The 22,299-nt window shown below is 44.6% G+C and overlaps 1 protein-coding gene across 3 annotated transcripts in view; it reads left to right on the forward strand.

Moving 5' to 3' along the window:
• The window catches only part of C3H8orf88 (chromosome 3 C8orf88 homolog), a 242,820-nt gene that overhangs the window by 188,483 nt on the left and 32,038 nt on the right, over positions 1-22,299 (forward strand). The window lies entirely within an intron of this gene.

Consider the following 22,299-nt stretch of genomic DNA (forward strand, 5'->3'; position numbering starts at 1 on the left):
CCTTTGGGGGATACCCACAGGTGCATCTGTAAGAATGGAGAGTGAAAATCCCATAGGGGTTCTTCCCCTCCCTTTTCGTACATACCCACTGGGGAAATCCCATGCAGCGGCATTCCCACAACATGTGTATCACTGTTGCACTCCAACATGGTGGGGGGCATGTCTTCAAGTGAGGAACCCTCACTTACAGACATAACCACTGTGTCAGGATCAAGCCCTGAATTTTCCGTCTTACCCACATCTGCTCCAGAGACCCCTGGGACATGTCTGGGTAAGCGAGGAAAGTGAGGCAGGCACTCCCAAGGCTTGAGGGGTTCAAACCTGGCCAGGAATACCTGGGGTGCACAGAACCAGGCCTCTCCCATGCCCAGAGCAGCTGGACAGCATGGACAACTCAGGGCTACGTTTGCTCTCCCGCCATTAGCAAACAACTGTCAGTCACAATAAAATGGGAAATTTTATCACTATCTTCTCTCTTGGCCACCAATCTGGATGTCTCTCTTGGCCACAGAAGATATGGATGTCTGTTTGCTTTCACTTTGTGCCACCATATTTATCGCAGCACAAAGGTGATCTCTGTTTACAATTTAAGAAAACAGCAAAGAGATCAGAGGTGCAGCTATAAAAATGGCACAACAATCATAAACAGGTTAGAAAAACAGTGATCCTCATGCTGCCTCTATTTTCTAGGTAGAAGCAGAAGGGTACTCAAAATAGGCCTTGATAATGATTGATTGAATTCAGATTTACAAAAAAAAAAAACCAACAGAAACCAAAATCCTCCTAAGTATTGCAAATTTTCCTAGTTTGGTTACCAAATTTCATCGTGTATGTTATAAACTACCTAATGCACCGGGATTAGCATTGCAGATACTTAACGGTGTTGAAGCTGTTTTATATTAAAATACAGGGATGATAACCAGGACATCCTAATCCAAGGTGGGTACCTACCCACAGCTCTAGAGTTTTGCTCATTCTTGCACTCTGTCTCTTTGACCCAACTAATCTTGAATTCTTTGCCGCCTGCTGGAACAACTTCAACAGAACGATCAGGAAGTTTCCTCCCAGCAGAATATTTTGTTTGGGAGGCTTTTTCCTTAGAGATAGGTTTGAACCTCCTCAGGCAGAGGAAAGACTAAACCTGCAACTCCTACTTCCTGGGTGAGTGTTCTAATCACTGGGCCATTATATAAATGGTGTCAACACTACCAGCAATTATCCTGTTTCAAAAGTGGCTACAATTGCATGTTGTAGGGTACCCAATCCTGTCATATGTTATATAAATATATAGTAGATGTACTTTAAGAATGCCTACCATGTTGTGCCCTTCAGGGGACTTAAGCATAAGAATGCCTATTTTCTGGGTTCTAATAGGGTTTGGGCATGAGTTAGCCATTGAGCTGCTCAGACTGGACGAGGAACAATGGTAATAAGCTGATGGAGAATAGGTTTAGGTTAGAAATCAGAAGACAATATTTTACAGTTAGGGTGGCCAAAATCTGGAACCAGCTTCCCAGGGAAGTGGTCCTCACTCCTACCTCGGGCAAATTCAAGAGGAGGTTGGACGATCACCTGTCTGGGGTCTTGTGAACCCAGCATTCATTCCTGCCTGTGGCAGGGGGTTAGGCTAGATGATCTGTTCAGGTCCCTCCTGTTCCTAGCTACTATGAAACTATGACTGGGGCATGTGCAGAGGTACAAGTCTAGGTGCTCAGGGAACTTTCATATAAAATAGTTAATTGCCTCCAGGGTTAAATGATAGCTGAGTGAGTTTTTTTAGATTGTAGTTTTGGACTTAGGTTCTTAAACTCTAGGTGCATTTACACATGCATTGATTCAGGATTTACTTTACTCACAAGTAAACACTCCTGGGCAGGCATCTACACATGCAAAGAAGCAGGAGCAAATTTGCTGCTAATAACAGCAAACTGCTCCCATGTCTTAGGATCCTGCAATGGGCCCCTGCTGTCACCAGGGGGAGCTTTAGACTCCCCCTAGGTGCTAGCCCTGAGGCTGGCAGGGAGCACAGAGCCAGAAGAAAGCTGTTTTCTGGTTGGGGCTGGGACATTACACCCTGTCTCTGGGGGTTGCCTGCTGCCAGGGTATGGACAATGTCCCCCTAACCCAGCAGCAGGGATCTCCTGGCCCTGACTCCCCAGTTAGGGGCAGGGGACTTGGAAAGAGCTTCAGGGGGTGGGGCTCACTCCTAGCTGCCCCACCTACTGGGACAGGGGGCTGGGACCTGTGCAGGCCGCGCCCCGATCCCACCTTTGTCGCCATGTGCGGCGGCGATTCCGATCTCATTCCCGTTGCCATGTGCGAGCCGGGGGCAAGCCGGGCCCGTCTTCGTTGCGCACGGGCTGTGGCTGGCAGCCCGGGCACGCGGGGCTGGAGAGAACTGCGGAGTGGTTCGGCACGCGCGAGTTAGAATTAGTCACGGAGGCGTAATGGTTGATTGAAAAGATTGTTTACTTACACCAAAAGATGGTCGCGGTGCAGGCAGAAAACTTGCTTAAGTTACAGTTGCAGATAGAAAAGAAGAGAGACGGACTAGAGTTCCTCCCCGTGAACACTCTTCTAGCCCATCCGGTTGGAGGCTCTAAACCGCGAGCCCGTCGGACCAGCCGGAGAAAGTACATACGGTAAAGAGCTCTGAATACACTCACTCACACGAAGTTTGCTAGGCTCCGTGGATCCGGCTTTAGTATACAGGATGGGATACGTCTAGGAATTTATCGGCAACAGGGAGAGGTTAGAAGTTGATCAGACCTCTGTTGCCTGCTTGAAATGCGTTGGGTCCGTGAGGATCCGCAGTGCTTAGAGATCTTCACACAGTGTGAAGTCTCCTCCTCCTGGTCTTCGTGGAGTCCTCCAACTTGGGCGGAAACCACACAAGCTTTTTATACAGCTAGCAAGCCAATCACTAGCCACCACGTGTGAATAATTTAGAACTAGCCAATGGTGGGGCACAAATTTGAATACAAATGGCGGGAACTCCTTGCAACGTGCATCTCTGTGCTGCAACAAAGAAATGCACCCTGCAAAGAAAGCTATAAAACGGCGGGAACTTCTTTTGCACCCGGGGTTCTCCTTTGCAGCGGAAAACTCCACCGTGCAAAGAAGCTGCAATTTGGTGGGAAATAATTCAGTGGTGCCAAAGCACACACAAAACAAAAATCACAACTTTGGGTTGTGACAGGACCTACCCCACCCCTGTGGCTCTTTCCAAGCCCTGTGCCTTGATCAACCAAACGGGGCACGGGGTGGATGCTGGAGAACCGTTTTCCTGACTCAGCTTTCTGAGCACAGAGCTGGGTGGGGAATGGGCTGGGGAGCTTGTTACCTGCTCAGCTCCATGTGGGAGATAAGGGTCTCTGAACTAGGAAATAAGGGTCTTCTGGACCTTGCTCTGCAGTTACAGACCTGGCACTGGGAAATGGGGGTCTCCCGGCACTAACCCCATGGTCATAGAGCTGGTGCTAGGAGATAAGGGTCTCCCAGTGTCAGCCCTGTGGTTGCAGAGCTTTTGCTGGGAGATAAGTCTTCCAGCCCCCACTCCCCAATCACGATCTTGGAGTGGGGGGCTTGGAGCTCCCTGCTGCTGGGGCAGGGGGACATAGTGCCTACCTGGGCTCTGGTGGTGGAGCCTGCCCTGGCAGCAGGCAGCTCCTGGGGCAGGGAGCAATCTCCCGCTCCCTAGTGGACAGCTGCCTGGGAGCATACTTGCTTCCATAAGCGCTACTGCACCATTACTAATCAAAAGTAAATTTGCTACTTGCATTTGCAGGTAGCAACTTACTTGAGATTAGCAAGGTTTACTGCGTAGTAAGCATGTGTACATGTAGAGGCACATGCTTACTGCACAGTAAACAAAGCTATTGCACAAGTTAAGCATCTCATGTAGACATGCCCTCTGCCTAAGTAGCGTGAAAATCCTCTATTAAATCTATCCCTGTGGTCCCTAACTTGCCAAGAGGCTGTCAGTTTCAGGTATCCAATAATGAGCTCACAGTGTGTGTGTTCATTTATGTATCTAAGTTTAAGAGCATTGATAACACTTTAAAAAATCAATATTCTTTTAATAGCTTCATCTTCACCAGCCTTCCCAGCCATTCTGCATTGCATGTGCCGCATGAAGCAGCTTCGTCAGCTCTTTTCCTGGTTTTCCATTCTGAAAATAAGGTTCATAGATTCATAGATGCTAGGGTTGGAAGGGACCTCAACAGATCATCGAGTCCGACCCCTGCCTAGGCAGGAAAGAGTGCTGTGGTCAGATGACCCCAGCCAGATGGCCATCCAGCCTTCTCTTAAAGACCTCCAAGGTAGGGGAGAGCACCACCTCCCCTGGAAGCCCATTCCAAATTTTGGGCACCCCTACTGTGAAGAAATTGTTCCTGATATCCAGCCTAAATCTGCTCTCTGTCGGTCTGTGACCATTGTTCCTTGTTACCCCAAGAGGCGCCCTGGTGAACAGAGTATGGCCGATCCCTTGCTGCGTCCCCCTAATGAATTTATAGGCAGCCACAAGATCACCTCTTAGCCTTCTCTTGCGGAGGCTGAAGAGGTCCAGGTCCTTCAATCTCTCCTCATAGGGCTTGTCTTGTAAGCTCCTAACCATATGAATGGACCTCCTCCGGACCCTCTCGAGTCTATCAACATCCTACTTGAAGTATGGCACCCAAAACTGGATGCAGTACTCCAACTGCGGTCTGACCAATGCGGCATAGAGGGGAAGGCTGATGCATGACAAAGTGCGGTTAGCTTTGCTGATGATTTTGTCATACTGACAACTCATGTTCATCTTGGAGTCCACTATGACCCTGAGATCCCTTTCCACTTCTGTGCTGCTGAGAGGGTCACTTCCCAGCCAGCAGGTGTGCTGGATATTTTTGCACCCTAGGTGCAGCACTCTGCACTTGTCCTTGTTGAACTGCATCCTATTGTGTACTGCCCACTTTTCTAACCTGTCCAGGTCTGCCTGCAATCGTTCCCTGCCCTCCAGAGTGTGCACTTCACCCCACAATTTAGTATCATCTGCAAACTTGGACAGAGTACACTTTACACCCACATCCAAGTCACTGATGAAGATATTGAAGAGCACAGGTCCAAGGACCAAACCCTGCGGGACTGCACTACCCACATCCTTCCAGGCTGATACTGACCCATCTACTACCACTCTTTGGTTGCGACTGCTAAGCCAATTTGCCACCCACTGGACCGTGTAAATATCTGTGTCACAGCGTCTTAATTTATTTATGAGAATGGGAGGAGATACTGTATCGAAGGCCTTGCTAAAATCCAAGAAAATGACATCTACCTCTACTCCTGTGTCTAAGCATTTTGTGACCCTGTCATAAAACGAAACCAGATTGGTCAGGCATGATCTACCTGCTACAAATCCGTGCTGGTTTCCCTGCTCCATTATTTTTCCTGCTGGACTCCCACAAATATGATCCTTCATAATCTTTTCAAAGACCTTTCCAAGGATGGAGGTGAGACTGACTGGCCTATAATTACTTGGACACTTCTTCCTTCCCTTCTTGAAAATAGGGAGCACATTGGCCCTTTTCCAGTCCTCCAGGACCTGACCCGAGCACCATGAATGCTCAAACAGCCGTGCCAGTGGTTCTGCTATGACACTGGCCAATCCCTTCAGTACCCTTGGATGCAGTTCATCCGGGCCTGCTGACTTGAACACATCCAGTCCATCCAAGTGACTGCACCAAGTCACCATTGACAGTTGGTGGGCTGGTGTCCCCTCTGATGCCCATCTAAGAACCCATTAGGAGACTTATCTTGAGCCCTGTTCAGGAACACCGAGGTAAAAAACTAATTGAATAGCTCAGCCTTGTCCCCCCTGTCTGTCACTAATTGCTCCTTCTTGTTCAGTAGGGGCCCTATGCTGCCCTGTACCTTCCTTTTACTTCCTACATGCCTAAAAAAAGACTTTTTTGTTGTCTTTAATTTGTGCTGTGAGCCTCAACTTTGTAGTTGCTTTGGCTTTTCTAACTGCCTTCCTGCAAGTGCGGGCCAAGTAGGTATACTCCTCCTTGGGAGCTTCCCCCTGTTTCCAGGTAGTTGTTGAAATTCCATTCTCATAAGCAGACACCTGCCTCCTTCTAGTTCAGTGATTTCATTTCTTTGAGCTGTGCTTACAGCTAAATATCTTCTGACAGATATTGCAATAGGTACACATTTTGTATCACTTAATGTTTGGCAGCTTCCCCTATTTATATTCAAAGAAAATCCAAGGGCTCTTCAATATTTTTAAACTGTTGTTTACAATTGCAGTACCACAGAGATAGCTGATGTTCTGCCCCTCTTTCAGGGGCAGGTTTTCTGAGACAGTTCTTAATTAGGAAGCGGACATGGGGTATATTTTTGCAGAATTTCTCTGGCAGCTTTACACTGACAGAGCACTCATTCACTAGCAACAAGTGCTCCCTTGCTTGGAAGCCGTTATAGAACATGTGGATGCCTTTGTTTCTATTATAGACTAGGGATAGGTACTAACCAAATGCATAAATATGGTGGGTAAATAGTTGTTTTTTAAACAGGATACAGTTAAAGTAATTGATGGCTCTGGACCTGGATTAAACCCCCCTGCCCAGCATATAGATTTACAAAAATTAAAACCCAGATACAAACTCTGAGATTCAGCATGATCTCCAGTAGTGGAAGACAGCCTTAGAGGATTTAGCTGTTTCTCAATGTTGCTGTTCTTTGCAGAGGCTGTTTTAACACATTCCCAGATGAATTCTCCAGTTGGATGGGGTTTGAGGTCAAGAATTCTGATTTGTAATTTAGGGGGAAAGTACATCACAGGATCGGTGTAATTATCCCCAAACCATGCACAGAAATGTAATCTAATGGTAGGCTGCTGGCCTAAGGGGGTTGTCACACATTACAGTTTGCAAGTGCTAGCTTTATGGAATGGTATACAGCATTAAAGTTAGAATGTGCTCTGAGCAGTTGCACATTAAGGCTTAATGCCATCTTTGACCTGCATAGCTTTGACTTGCCTCTAGAGGACTGGCAAGCAGGGGCATGGCAAGGAGCCAGGATGCCTGGGGTCTATCCTTGCTCTGAGAGAGGTGTGGGGGTTAGAGCAGGGGAGCTGGGAGTCAGGTCTGGGTTTGGTTTCCAGCTCTGGAGGGGGACCCCACCCTACTGGGGGGAGGACTAAAGGGGGCATAGGGCTGATAACTATAAAGAATAGCTGGGAAACTCTTACTATTATTAGTTGCAAGAGAACAGCCATAAAAAACATTCTCTTGAAGTTCTGATCTGTCACGCTGCTGTCCTTCTGCTTGGGGCTGCAGTCCCTGGCCATGGGTGAGTGCCATGCATGGGACAGCAGTCCCAAGCAGGCAGACAGTGGAACATCTGCTCTGCAGCTCCATGCTCCTGCCACACCAACCCCATCCCGGTGTCTCCATGCTCCAGATTCCCCTCCAAGTGTGGAGCCACAGCTGCTGGGAGGGGGTTGGCTTGGTAGAAGAATGAAACTTACATCTCCCCCTCCCAGTGGTTCAATGCTTCCTCCATGCCAGCCCCTGTCCTGGTGTCCGTGGCCCCATGTTTGTGGGAGAAGCCACACTCACATGGATCATGAAGCTGCCAGGAGGGGGCACTGGAACATGGGGCATGCTTCTCCCCCTCCCCACATCTCCACACTCCTACTACACTGTATCACCTGTCCTTGCCCATGGGGAATCCAGCTTTTTTGCAAGCGTGAAACCACAGCTACCAGAAGGGGGATTGGCACTTCAGAAGCATGGAGTGATAGGCCAGCTACACCACAGTCCACCTGCTCAGTTTAGGACTAGTTGTGTTGTGCTGTGTTGTGCTGTGCTGTGCTGTTTAGGGGGATTGGTGGTACCCTGCCTGCCCCCAGGAAGTACCACCTTACTGAGTAGTAGTGTTCAGCAGGTAGGATAGATCATCCACAGAATAGAGGGGTGACTGGGAGCAGTGCATCCTCCTGGGATGCTGGAGGCCTGCAAACCGCTTGTTTATCTCTGTTGAGAAGACTGACATTAGAGCAGCACATGCTGCCTAACACAAACTAGAGATATTCCTCACCCAAAGGGACATAACTTTGTGATGCTTCAAGTATACTTGGCACATTTTTACCTGCTTTAACACGTGGACACTCAGCTGGACACTCGGCTGTGGCTCTGCACATTTTAAGTGCATTTAACACATGCCAAGGGTGACATGTAACAAGGCTCTAAGACTTGGAAAACCCTGATTCAGTTCTGTCCTTTGCTACAGACTTCCCATTTGACCTATAGCAAGTTTCTTAGTCTCTCTATCAGTTTCCCATCTGTAAAATGGGAGCAATAACCCCTGTTAATTAGAAAGGTTATAAGGATAAATTAGATACTCAGACACTGTGGGGAGGGGGAGAAGGACATATAAGCAACTTAGTTGCTGAGTTAATGCTGAGTTTAAAAAGTGAAGTAGTTTTAATTTAATTAACTTAATGTGTTGTATATTTAATTTAATTAACTTAATGTGTTGTATATCCACACCCAAACACCAGTGTATCTTCCATTGGTTTATGCACTAGTGTAAGTTAGACCAGCATCTGCAATAGACAGGTAACAGCTTTCTGATGTTGCCATCTGAACCACGGGTGACATTAAGTGACAGGGGAGATGGTAATTGCCTCTCTGCATTGAGCAGATGGCCACCAGTACATAACACTGACCAGAGCTCTGACCTCCTACACATGACTAATACTAGTAGCTTACACTAATGTATCTGGACTCTTCAAGGGGTAGCTTTGTCTTGGAGTGGACTGACTGACTTACACCAGTTCCCACTCTACATTTACCCTGACATAAGTGTGCCACCCTCACAGTCATGGCAGTTTCATCCATAGTATTTATGCAGGTTAGGGACCGGACATTTAAAAAATGAGAAGCCATCAGTAGAATGGAAATGTTCATAAATAACACAAACAAAGTTCTACTTGTTTGCCAGTGTCACTGAAGCACGGGAAGAAAATCAAAACCATAATTATTTACCGGTTGTTTCATTTCATAGTTTCATAGTTGTTGACATTACATTTGTTGCAACACATTAAATGGTCTAGAAAGGCTGGAATTTCCTGTATTGTTTTTCCCTGTTTCCTTTTACTGTTTTGTCTTCTCTGTGGCTTTTTATAACTTATACTCCTCTGACAATAGAACAGTCATAGAGGATCAGCCTATAACAGGCTTTCACCCCTAGAATTTAATTTTCTGTTTAGCTGCCAAAAAGTGAAAGCAATCTAATTACTAAAAATCAGTGTGTCAAAATATGTAGACACTCAGGCATTATTAGCTACCTGGTCCATTTTTTATCTGAATAGGATTGTACAAGAGAACTTGCTGTTCCAAGAAGCTTCTGTAAAGGATGTGGCCTCGCTTCTCTGTCAGCAGAAGATGAAAAGCCCTCAGGTGGCTCTTACCCAGTAGTGTTTATTCATTTGCTCTGGTTGTGAGTTTGTATTTTGGAAATAAAGCAGATCTTGAAGAAAGGGAGAGGAAGAGACTTATAACTGAAGATTTTATTTTTCCTTTTCTGCTGATGAATACCATACTACTTTACGCTTTCAAAAATTATGAGTGTGCCCTCCACACTTCAAAAAAAAAAAAAAAAGGTTTTAGGTTTTTCTTGTCTAGTTTCTAGCTTCTGAGCTGTTATATTATACTCAAGCCAAGTTTTCAAGCTTTTCTCTTCTACCAAGACAGCTATAAAACACACAAAATGAAATCTAAGATATTCATATGATCATGAATCCAGGATTTGGGGCTTTAAGAAAAAAGTATTGCAACTGCAGATATTAGAAACAACTGTGAGCCTGTATACAATGGACTACACTAGGGTTGAGAAAAACACCAACTCTTTCATTTTATAAAACTAGGGACAGCTTTCTAGAGAGTTTGCATGATTTCTGACAGAATGATTAGTGCTGAGATTACTTGTTATGAATGAGGAACTTCTTCAAAAAAGCTATTTTAATGTATTTATATGAACACTGAGTACCTGATAGACTTTTTTGCAGTACTTTAAATGGGACACTGCTGATGTCATTCTCTTGGGGAATAGAAGCTTCTTAAAATATGCAAACTAGAATCTGAGTCAGATAACTTTGCCACATTTTCCTTTAATGGTGGGAAGAAAATGAAGTTATTTTTTCATTACATTAAGTGTAGGTTGGTATACACCACCTAAATGGGGAATGCCGGCAGTCAGAGGGTACACCAGCGGTCTCAGGGGGTGCACGTGCACCCCCTATGCATCTCTACTGAACAGGATGAAGTTCAGTGCTGACAAATGCAAACTGCTACACTTTGGGAAGAATAATCAAAAACACAAAAACAAAATGGGTAACACCTGGCTAGATGGTAGCACTACAGAGGAATATCTGGGAATCTTGGTAGATCACCTTCTCAATATGAGTTCATAACGTGATGCAGCTGCACAAAAGGCAAATGCAGTTTTGGGACGCATCAATAGATGCACTAAGTGTAAGACGCAGGAGATGATAGTGCTTCTCTACTCGGTACTGGTCAGGCCTTATCTAGAGTACTGTGTGCAGTTTTGGGATGCACATCTTGAAAAGGAGATGGAAAAGTTAGAGAGGTTCCAGAGGCAGCAAAAATGGCACAGGGCTTGGAAGGCAAGTCATGTGAGGAGATGTTGAAGGAAATAGGCATGTTCAACTTGCAGAAAAGGTGCATAAGAGGGGACATGATAGCAGTTTTCAAATACCTGAAGGGTTGTCATAAAGAAGAGGGAAAACACATTTTCTCTCATGCTGCAGAGAGCAGGACATGGAATAGTAGCTTGAAGCTGTAGCAAAGTGAGTTTAGATTGGATAGCCAGAAAAATGTCTTCACTGTTAGAACAATGAGGCAGTACAATAGACTGCCTAGGGAAGCTGTGGACTCTTATCCTTGGAGGGGTTCAAGAAAATGTTGTGTAGGCATTGGTCATGGATGACCTAGGAGTATCTATGCCTATGTTCTACTATGAGTATTCCTCATGTTTCTGAGTTTTTCTGGTTGCCACATGGGGCAGGGAGGGATTTTTTCCCCTCCTACTGCATATGTCATGGTTTTTTTAAGCATTCCTCAGAAATATTGAGTGTTGGCTGCATCCAAGACTGGGGATTTTTACTGGAGTGTGCCAATACTGTTCCTGGGACTTAAACTTAGAGATTTATGGCTAGAGGGTCTTGCCCTCCACTCAGGGTCAGACCAGTCATCATATTTGGGGTCAGCAAGGAATTTTATCCCATAGTCTGATTGGTATGGGCTGTGTGTTTTGCCTTCCTTTGTAGCAGTGGGCATAGCCCTTCTCCGTAGGTATCTGAAGCATATTTTAACAACATTTGCACCAGCAGGATGTTGGCCACCATCATCCCCTTACTTTATCTGCTATGAATTAGGTTGTTATGTCTTGTGGTTGTATCAGGATTGATAGTGTAGTTTTGCAAAGAGGTTAGACAATGGATGGTTTGGATAGGGATAGTCCTGTCTCAGGCAGGGATCTAGATTAAATGATCTCTAGAAATCTCTTTTAGTTCTACTTTTCTCAGATTTTAAGAAAAACATTCTGTCCTATTTTGATCTTTCTGAGTGCTTTGCAACAGAAGAATTGCTATATTCATTTTTTGTAGTAAAAAATGAGTGAAAACTAAGCTGGCATTTTCTGAGGGGTGCTGCAAGCCTAAAAAGGTTGAAAACCACTGGCTTAGCATATTATTTTGTTATGCTTAATACATGGGCAGCCTTTATTTCTATGACAAATTACTACTGTTTATGTCTTGAGGCAATTATTTCATACTTTTTAAAGCAAAACCCCTAGAGGTTGGTCATATTTCTCTCAAGCACTTCTCATTACCATAGAGAATATATTTCAGTAGCCCAGACTAAATTTCTCTTGGCAAAAATAGGGATATTTATGAAAAAGTGACAGATCAAATAAATGAGATAACTGCACAAGCACATTAGTGCTACTTTGTGAAGACAAGCAACACTAGCCAAGATTTTCAGAAATAAGACCCCACAATCTATCTTTAGACAGCCAACAAAGTGGCCTGAATTTTCAAGCGTGCTAAGCACCTAATAGCTCTACTGACTTCTATTGTTGGAAGGGGGAGAGGAACTAGATGACCTGCTAAACAGCTTTTATTTCTAGTTTCTATTAATCTAGGTTTATGTGCATTATTTTATTATAATGATTAATGAACTCAAGTGCTGGTGACATCATCAGTTACACATTTCTATTTTCTGTGCAAGATATTTTTTCCCAATTTCAGGTTCAAGCCCAGAACCCAGTCAAATGCAGTTATAATTTTGGCAAAGCATATTAGCATCTTACAAAAGCACGTCATTAAATGCCAGCTGTCTTCCTTCTCTTGTCACTTGCAGTAATTGCAGAAGATCTTCAGAATAAAATGTTAACTGATAATATGTTCTATGTCCATTCCTTTAAAAAGAATGATACTATTCTACTTAGATAGGAAAAGTAAATTCTATAAACATACATGAGCTGCACTATAAGAAATACACTTTTAATATGAAGGAGTTTGGTTGGAAAAATTCCTTTTACAATCAATAGGAGTTGCAAGGCTAAGTTTTTTGCATTGAATATTTCCCTCTATTTGCAAAATTATGAAGAGTTTTATAACCTACAAAGAGAATATATTGCTAATCTAATTTATTGGGTCCCAGTAAATTAGGGTCCCAGTACACTTACATACACTGATGTAGAAATGGAACACATCCTTCCTTCTTTGGGAGCTGTCCTAATTACATCAGCCAAAGTCTAGTCTAATGGTTTATGCCAACCATTTCACACTAGTGTGAGCTATGACTCAGGCTTTTTTTAAGTTAACTTACAGGTTGTGGAGTCTTTCACTTATTCACTTATTGCTGCTTACGTAGGTGCTGCAAATATCCATTCCTTCCCTGGAGGTTATTTTCCTCTAAAGATTCAGACCTACAAAATCTTTATTCGTGGAATTTCATGGTGAACGCTGAGGGACTCTAACAGATGTCTGCTACAAGGGGTGATAATTACCAAAAGGAAGTCTTCTGGGAGGCAGAGCATTATGTGTAAATCTCAGAGGTTGCTTTGAAAATCTCAGCAATCATTATATAAAATGGATAAATTGCTCATTTTCTTATTTAGTAGATTATCACATAATCCGGGTATATGCTGCTCATATCTTGGGTGATGGCTTCTACCATGATAGTAACAGGCAAAGTCATTGCCCAATAAAATGAATAACTTTGTCAACTCAAAAGAACTACCTGTTAATTAAAATGTTTGATTTGCTTTTTAAAAATGCAGCATTTTATGAGTCATTACACTTTATGTATTACAGAACAGTATTATACCTAGCTAATTTGGAACAGTCAGTTTTCCATTTGGATGATAATTAGGAAATCCATAAATAGGAAAAGTCTAATTTCTTTGGAGGTACCCACGACATTTATTGTTGTGTCCATTTGGTTTTTCTTCTCTGTAGTTAAAGAAAAATATGTATGACAGAAATTCAGTTTCTGTTTGCATGTGTACTATTCTTCAATAAAAAAGTTCTGGCACTCTTGACCATGGAATTAAAAATACACTAATGAACACAAGCATCATCAGTGTAACAATACTGGCACTGTGGCCTAGTTGTCTCTCCTATTGCCTTCCCTGGAGAGAATCATTTCCAACTGAGGTGCTCGTCTGCCACGACTTGATGGACAGTCTATAGAATTCTGCCTCAGCAGGAGATGATACCTTACCTGGTCAGGGCAGTCCTGTATCAGACTTGCAGAACTCCTGAATGTAATTTGGCAAGGCCCTTATGAGATCCAGATTGGGAGCTACTCCACCCTTACATTCCAACCACAGGCCTCCATATGTTTTTTTGGTCCTGTCAATTGTAATCCAATTGTCATGCCAGGCTTGGAGTGTCTGAAAAATATCTCCCTGAACTTATACCTGGAATTCCCACCAGTCCATCTAGTATGAAAATAAAAAATGTAGGCAGTCTGGCTGCCTCTTACCCTCTTCCAGCATGTGTATCTTCATCTGTCATCTGAGAGCTTCTTCCATCATTTCTGGCTGCCTTTTACCTCTGCCCTGAGGCGCATCCAAACAGTCAGCATCTGGGCTTGCCTCCCAGCTGCAGCTCATGCCCCCTGTGGGACGAGGGCCCACCTGAAGTGAGTCATAGATTCATAGATTCATAAACATTAGGGCTGGAAGGGACCTTGGAAGATCGAGTCCAGCCCCCTGCCCGAAGGGCAGGAAGTCAGCTGGGGTCATAGGATCCCAGCAAGATAAGCATCCAATTTACTCCTGAAGGTATTCAATGTAGGTGCTTGAACCACCTCCGATGGCAGGCTATTCCAGACCTTGGGGGCTCGGACAGAAAAGAAATTCTTCCTTATGTCCAGCCTGAAACGTTCTTCCAGTAGTTTATAACCGTTTGACCTCGTCATCCCTTGGGGTGCTCTGGTGAACAAACGTTCCCCCAGATACTGGTGGTCACCCCTGATAAACTTATAGGTGGACAACAGATCACCCCTGAGCCTACACTTTTCCAGGCTAAAGAGCCCCATAGCTCTCAGCCTGTCATCGTAAGGTCTGTTTTCCTGACCTCTGATCATGCGCTTGGCTCTTCTCCGGGCTCTCTCAAGCTTCTCCACATCCTTTTTGAATTGTGGAGCCCAAAACTGGATGCAGTACTCCAGCTGCAGCCTCACCAAGGCCGAGTACAAGGGGAGAATGATGTCCCGGGATTTGCTTGAGAAGGCTCTATGGATGCAAGCCAGCATTTTGGTCACTTTACTAGCTGTAGCATCACATTGCAGGCTCATGTTCATCTTGTGGTCAATGATGACCTCCAAGTCTCTTTCTCCTGTAGTACTAGCCAACGTAACACTGCCGAGCCTATAAGGATGCTGCAGGTTTTTCCTCCCAAGGTGGAGAACCTTGCATTTTCAGTGTTAAACTCCATCAGGTTCTCGTCCGCCCATTTGCTGAGCCTGTCCAGGTCAGCCTGGATTGCCCTCCTGTCTTCAGGTGTGGATGCTTTGCCCCAAAGTTTGGTGTCATCGGCAAACTTGGACAGTCCGCTTCTGACTCCAATGTCCACATCATTAATGAAGATGTTGAACAATATGGGTCCAAGGACAGAGGGCACCATGACAATTGACTTCCATCAATTACCACCCTCTGGGTCCAACCACGGAGCCAATTTCCCAGCCAGCGGATTGTGGTGGACCCAAGGCCACAATTGGCCAGTTTCACCAATGTGATCATAGGATACCAGATCAAAGGCTTTTTTGAAGTCAAGATATATGACATCAATCTCTTCTCCCTTGTCCAGGTGATAGATCACCTGGTCATAAAAGGAAATGAGATTGGTCAAGCAAGACCTACCTGCAACAAACCCGTGCTGGCTATCCCTCAGGATGTTGGCGTCAGCCAGTCCATTAAAGATGGCCTCTTTAATAAACTTTTCTATTAGGGCTGGGACTCTTCTCATCTGGGGCCCCAGGCTACCTGGGGCTCAGTGTGCAGACTGATACACTCCTGGCCAGGGCCTCTCTCCCAGGCAGCTGCGGTTTCCTGGCTGGGTCTTCCGGCATGCAGCTCTCTGGCCAAATGTCCTGCGATGCCGCACCTAATGCTCCAGCTGTGTCTCCCCACTTTTCACTGGCCTGCAGGTAAGGGAGACAGGGAGAACACAGGTTTCTCCCTTCTTAATCCCTCCGTCCTGCTATAATCAGCTATTCTTATTTGTACTGCTGTAGCACAGAGCAGTCTTAGTCAGGCCCTGAATAAATACACAAGAAGCTATCTCCACCTGGTAGAAATTACTTCAGACCAATCAAATCACTAAATCATATAACAAAATTTTGACTCCCTGCAGAATCCACAAACTATTTCTACTGAGCCATGTCCAGTGTAAATATATATTCATAGGTCAAAGAGAAGAGCTGAGTCTTGCTGTATGCCCTTTTGATTAACACATTCTGGCTGCAACTACACATGTGCTTAACTGCAGAGTAGGCTAAGGCTGTGGAGTAAAGCATCATCGCCTACGTGTGCAATGGTATTAGGCTGCAGTAAACTAATTAACAGTACTATCTTACACCAGGGTAATTTACTGTGATTAAACACACGTGTAGACACTGGGCACATCTACATGTTTCCCTACTACGCCATTTTTACTGTACTGTCATTTTGTAAATCCTTTAGAAGTAACAGCTGTTAGTGCACCGTGCTGGTGGTGCACGGTTATTTTTAGCCACTATGTCGCTGTAGCAATGTGCTATAGCAAGAGAGTGCATTGCTACAGCAGTGTAGCAGCAATGTCATGGTTTTTGCCCACCGATGCTACTTTGCTGCAGCACATTTCTATGGCAATGTAGTGTCTCGTGTAGATGCACACACTGACTATGGGCATAAATTTTACCTAGTCAGCCCAGACAGCCAGGAGCCAGACTCCTGCCTGCCACCTAGCCACAAAGCTCTTCAAGTTCCGTACCCTCATGCCCCAGCCAACCCCTCTGTTGCCCAATGCCACTATCCAGGGCCCAGGGCTAACCCTCTGAGCCCCCTGCCAGCCCAGGCCTGCTTCCCCCTGGCTTAAATTGCTGCTGTCCTGCATGCATGTGTAGACACTGCACCTGGGAGTAGTTTGCTCCTGCTCAAACTGCCCCAGAGTTTATTCCTTCACATTAATTGCACATGTCGATGCACCCACTGATTATTACCTGTGAAGGTCTAAGAATCTGAGATCCTAATGAAGAGTTCTTAGTAGCCTTATATAGTCCTGTCTTGTGTTTTCTTTTAAACAGCTTTTAAATACTACAAATAATTTCATAAAGGTAAAAGTTCACAGGGAAATATTTGATGCACTGTTTTTCTATCAAAAACATAAATTTGTTGACACAAACTTTTTTGGGTAAAGCGGTTGTTTCAATGCATTTCTTAGCTCAGAAATAAATTGAAAAGAATTTTCTGAAACTGCTAACATTTGCCATTTCAATATTTTTACAACAAAACATTCCAGTTTCCTGTTTGAAAACACTGTTTTTTCATTTTGAAATTGAAGTTTATTATAGTAAATAAGTTGAATTGATCAAAAATTAAATATTTCAGTTGATCAAAGTGGTAAGTTTTAAATTTACTGGTTCATAAAAATAGTCATAAGTTTGACATTCTTCTGTATTGGAAAATATTTCAAAATCTCATATATTTCCCAACCCCTCTTGCTGGTACAGTATACTTCACTCATATGCATCATTCCCTTAACTGCATTACATAACACTGGTTCTATTTTGTTGAGTTGTTGTCTATTACTCAGGCTGTAACAAATTCTGGTTCTATGCATAAGTGCATAGCATATTTCAGCCCTCTATTTGTAACTTTCCATTTATCTGCATACTATGCATCTGTTTTGTAACTAATTGTTCTTCATTTAATCAAAGACTGAAGGGAAGCAGCTGTCAAAAGGCTATTATTAAAAGCTTTGAAAATGGGAACGAGTAGTGGCATAACTACCACAGAGAGTTGGGGCAGCAGCACCTGGAGCTGATGTGGGGAAAGAGGGAGAATGAAAAAATAGTAACTGCTACTGCAAACACACAATCACACTCACTGGCAGGCCAAAGTTGCTACTGCCTCTGTGCATCACAGCTGCCCTGGGCACCCGCCTGACTTGTTATGCCTCTCAGGACAAGTCTGTTTCCTGGGTGATTGCATCCCTGAAATTATGACAAGCCTTAAAAATGAGAGGAGCTAGTTTTGGGGCTGTTAATATAAGCTTGACAGCAATGTGCACTTGTGGAACACTCTTTACATACAGTATGGATGAGTGCATCCTCTGAGTAAGTGTATGGCCTTTTTTCACTCCTAAGGTTATGCACTTACATGGAGTCTACTGTTTTAAATAATGTATGAGTCACAAAAGACCCTTTTTCTTAAAAAAAGCCAAAAACCTATCTCTAACTTCCTGGGTATGCCAGTTGTTGCATTGCTGTTACAGTTATGCCATCTTGTGGTCTACACAAAACTCAGCTGCTAGGCTTTTCAAGCTTAAATTTGACAACATACCATCAACAAATATTCAATCCCAGAATTTCCATCTGTTGCAATCAAGATTATAGACTCAGACGACATCTCGTGCAGCAATGCAATCAATGCATATAGTTTAGCACTCTTTGCACCTCAATACAGGCCCAAACCAAAATTCTAGAGCAGCGTGTTCCTGAAATTTTGATTTTAGGAGTGCCGAGGCCACAGCTGGGACAGATTTTAGTGCCCTCCCCTCCATGCTGCCTCTAAATATATACAAGAAAGGCATGGTTAATTTACAATAAAAATTTTCCATGGCTTGTAAATTATTTGTATTGAGGAATGCTAAAGCCTTGAGCTTAGGCCCTAGATTTCTCCAGTGTTTCAGGCACATGTGTTTCAGCTCTGATCCATATCTTATTTGCAGGATTAATAGTCAGATAACTAGTCACAGCACTTGATTCCTAGCTCTCTTGTTCCTTATATAAAATAGGAGCAATTCCAGTGAAAGAAATAGGTTTACCTTTGTATAGTATTGAGCCCTGTTCTTGGGCCTTGATGAGCTATGCTTAGCACATGACCTTGAGATCCACTTCAGTAATGCTCAGCACTTCTGAAACTAACAACTGAGTTTATTAAGGGAACTCTTGTTGCACTTTGTATTACTAACTGCAATCCTATGTCTACTAAACTCTAGTCCCCAAGTCATCCAGTTCTTCCGGGATGATATTCCAACTCCCTTCCCTACTGTAATGACAGTGTTTCCCAACTGTGCGTTTAGCAGATTTCATTAGCATTATAATATGCTGTGTAAACTAAATGTAATGCTGCTGCAGTGTGAACATGTGACAGCAGGGGGAGAAGCCCTGCTGGTTGGATTTGGACTACAGCTCCCAGGGACACTGTGGGCAGCACTTGATAAAAGCCCTCAGGACTGGTTTGTAATCAGATGCAGATCCTGTTTGGGACCATGCCACTTTCCTTAACTGCAAGGAGATGGCAGCAGCATCAGCACAAGAGTTTGGCCTGGTCCTAAGATGTTTCTCCATAAAGGCCTTCCCACAAATCAGCCCACAGGTACAAGTCATGCTATCCTGTGGCCACTTTGCAAGCAATGTCTTCATTGGGGAGATGTAAGTTCAGCTTTGGCTGGGGAAGCCCCAGAGTCTGGATGAGGCCGTAAAGCTCACCACTGAGTTAGAACTGGTACCCAGGACCCTGAAGCAAGGGTACATGTGCACACCAAAGAGGACAAGTCAGCAGTGCACATCTCAAACGCAGAACCCTCAGCCCTGCAAATGATGATGGAGGCATTGAAGGAGATCTGGGGTGATCTGGACCAGCTCAAGAAGAGTGCAGAGACCCAGCCCCAAAGCAAATGTGCCAGTAGAGGCCCCCTTTGGCCACAGTGGCTGGGGTTCCACCCAGAGGCTGCTGCTGGATGCTGGCACTTTGGCAGCTGTGATCACTTCTTGTGGGACTGCCCAGATAGAAGGTGCCATTCTGGGCAGGGAAACTGAAGTGGGAAGTAGAGAGGGGCCCTTCTACTGCTGGTAAGCCCAGAGGTCTGTTGAATGAAGTAAGTCATCGTTAGTGCTGCAGTGTTGGGGTACTACCTAGAGGGGAGACTAGAAGAGGTCCTTTGCCAATTCCTCCTAGATTTGGTTGCCCAGGTATTCATTGTATGTAGCTGGATATGGGAGCAAACTACTGCAGGGATTTTGACCCTGTGGCCTAGTGATCAAAGCAGCTAATGAGGATGTCCTCTCAATTTTGGGAGAGTGGAATGCAGCTGTTGACTTCCAAGGCCTGCAGCTGCCATATACATTCGTCGTATCCTGATGCATGCCAGTCAGGATGCCTTATTAGACACCAAATTACTTAAAGAAATTTCAGGTTGCTATGAATTTTGCAGACTGTTCCTGTTTCTTTCTACGAAGGTGTTTCCCCCTGTATACCACAGAGGGCCAAACAAAAATATGTGAAGTCATAGCGGAAAAAAATATAGCAATCCCTCCTCAAAGTGAGATGATCACTGGCAAACTGAAGTGATGGTGTCTTGGAGCAGAAGAAAGCTTACTTGAACCTAAGCCCAATGAAGGGTTGGGATTCCTGGTGGAAATGGGTTGCAATGGGTAAGAGCCACAGCGGTGAAATCCCAGGGCCTGTTGCCCATACATTGACAGAGCCTCAGGTCACATATCAAGGCACCATAATTGGGACATCTGAGCCCAGGGTGGCTAACCTATCAGAGACATCAGTCGCTATAAGCATACTGAGTACAGAAAAGAACCAGCATCTTGGACACCAGGTGATAACCTCTAATGAACAGCAGAAAAATTGGACCATGAGTTCAGGTTAAGTCATCGTGACCTGAAATCTGAGCAAGCGAGAGCAGCACAGGAAGTCCTACTGGACTATGTGGTTGTATTCAGCCTGAGAGATCACAGTCTAGGGTGTACAGGCCTGACAAAACACCAGATCAACACTGATAATGCCAGGCCTGTCAATTTCCATCCATTTCCAGCAGGAGTTTGACCAGCAGCTGCAAGCAATGGAGGACACAGTCATCATCAGGCCTGTCCTGTGGCGCTGGTGTGGAAGAAGGGGGGAGGTGTGTGGGTCTGTGTGAATTATCGTAGACTGACTAACATCACTGGTAAAGATGCCTGTCCCTTACTTCAGACTGATGACATGCAAAACCTCCTGATCAAAGCCCAATGGTTCTCCATTTTTGACCTGGCTGGCCCAGTTTCCCAAACTTTTTCTTATTGCATACCCCCTTCCATATTTACCAACATCCCACATACTCCTACTAGCATACATTTTATATTTTAACCCCTTAAATGCCAATTATTATTATAATGAAAATTAAATCCACATTACACAATTTATCCTGCGTACCCCTCAAATATGTCTTGCATACCCCCAGGGGTATGCGTACCATAGTTTGGGAACTCCTGAGCTACTGGATACTCCTGAACTAGGTGGAAGTGCATCCAGAGGACAGGGCTAAGACTGCCTTTTGCACTAAGAAGGAGTTTTTTGGTTTAATGTTATATCTATCAGGCTATGTAATTCCCCCAGTGCATTTCAGAGACTGATGGATATTGTGTTAGCAGAGCTACAAGAGACCTCCTGTCTGATGTACCTGGATGCATTATGATAGGCTGAACCTTTCAGGAGCCCTTGCAGAAGCTGAAAGTAGTGCTTAAGAGGCTGAAGCACCTGCAAAAAGTTATCTTTTCTGCAAAGAAGTGAACTTTTTAGAGCACATGATCTCCACAGAGGGGGTTGGTCCAGATCCAGAGAAGCTGGAGGCTGTCAAAACCTGGCTAGTACCCCAAAATGTAAAAGATCTGCACAGCTTTTTGGGTCTTGCCTTCTATTATAAGAGATTTGTGGCAGGTGTCACCACCATCACAAATCCCTTGCATAAGCTCTCTGACAAGATGAAGTTCATCTGGACTAAGGAATGCCAAGATGCCTTCCTCAAGCTAAAGTGGCAGCTGATGTCATCTATCTTAGCATATCCTGATCCTCAATTACCCTTTTTATTGGACAGTGATGCAAGAGATGTTGGGATTGGAGCTGTTTTGTCACAAATTGAATGAGGCCAGGATAAGGTATGCAAGCCAAACCGTGAACAAAGCTGAGCACTAGTATGTAACCACAAGAAAGGAACTGCTTGCTGTAGTGACCTTTACCAAGCATTTTTGACGCTTCCTTCTAGGGAGATGTTTCATGTTAAGAACAGACCATGGTTTTCTCTGGTGGCTACATAATTTTTAACAACCTGAAGGACAACTGGCTAGGTAGCTGGAAAAGCTAGCCAGGTTTGACTATCAAATAGTGCATCACCCCAGACAGCAGCACCAAAATGCCAGTGCCTGGTCCTGTGGGAACACTTGGACACCAGTATACCTTGGCCTTCATGTTGCCCAAGTATCTGATCTAGCTTATTTAAAACTGGCTCAGGTTTTATCTACACCAGCGCAGTCACAGCAGTATAGACCAGGGGTGCTCACCCCCAGCTAGCAGGTCAGACCCGTCCCCCAGCAATATGCCTCCTGGCCTGCAGCGCTCTCCATGGGTTTAAAAATTTGGGAGTGGGGCACATGGGGCCTGATCCTGGCATGCCAGGGCAGTGCGGAGCACCAGGGACCAGTCCTGGCACATGGGAATCAGCTGAGGCTGCACTGAGCCTCATCC

The sequence above is a fragment of the Alligator mississippiensis genome, chromosome 3 (genome assembly GCF_030867095.1).
Source record: "Alligator mississippiensis isolate rAllMis1 chromosome 3, rAllMis1, whole genome shotgun sequence".
NCBI classification, from domain to species: Eukaryota; Metazoa; Chordata; order Crocodylia; family Alligatoridae; genus Alligator; species Alligator mississippiensis.